This window comes from Pygoscelis adeliae, unplaced genomic scaffold, assembly GCF_000699105.1.
Source record: "Pygoscelis adeliae isolate BGI_AS28 unplaced genomic scaffold, ASM69910v1 Scaffold1555, whole genome shotgun sequence".
Taxonomy (NCBI): Eukaryota; Metazoa; Chordata; class Aves; order Sphenisciformes; family Spheniscidae; genus Pygoscelis; species Pygoscelis adeliae.
This window is the reverse complement of record NW_008824845.1, coordinates 1862-2496: the sequence shown is the minus strand read 5'-3', so window position 1 is coordinate 2496 and position 635 is coordinate 1862.

Here is a 635-nt window from a genome sequence, read left to right as displayed (position 1 = left end):
GAGAAGGGTAACGAAAGGTCCCCAAGGTGCTCGGGGTCCCCAAGGAAGGTAACGGAGGCCCTCAAGAAGAAGGGTGGTGGTCCCCAAGGAGCTCAAGTGTGGACAGGGGTTGGACAGGTCCCTGAGGTCCTCAGGGCTCCCAAGGGTGGCATGGAGATGGAGAAGGAGAGTGATGGAAGTCCCCAAGGTCTTCAAGAGTAGCCTGGGGATCTTCGAAGGTCCCCGGGGTTCTCGGGGTCCCCGAGGGTCAGGTAGAGATACCCAGGAAGGGCGATGGAGGTGCTCGAGGTTCTTGAGGGTGGGATGGAGTCCCCCAAAGAGCTCGGGGGTCCCCAAGGATGTGCTGGAAGCCCTCGAGGGTGAGCTGAAGATGGGCTTGAAGAGCAGTGAAGGTCCCCGAGGCCCTTAGTGTCCCCGAGGGTTTGTTAGGGGTCTTCAAACGCGGCGATTGATGTCCCCAAGGAGCATCAAGTCCCCACACGTGGGCTTGGGGATCCCCAAGGAGGGTGATGGAGGTCTCCGAGGAGCATAAGGTCCCCAAGGGCGGGCTGGAAGTCACCACGGAGGGTAACAGAGGCCCCCCCCCAAGGAGCTCGGGGTCCCCAGGGGTTGGATGGACATGCCCAAGGAGGGTG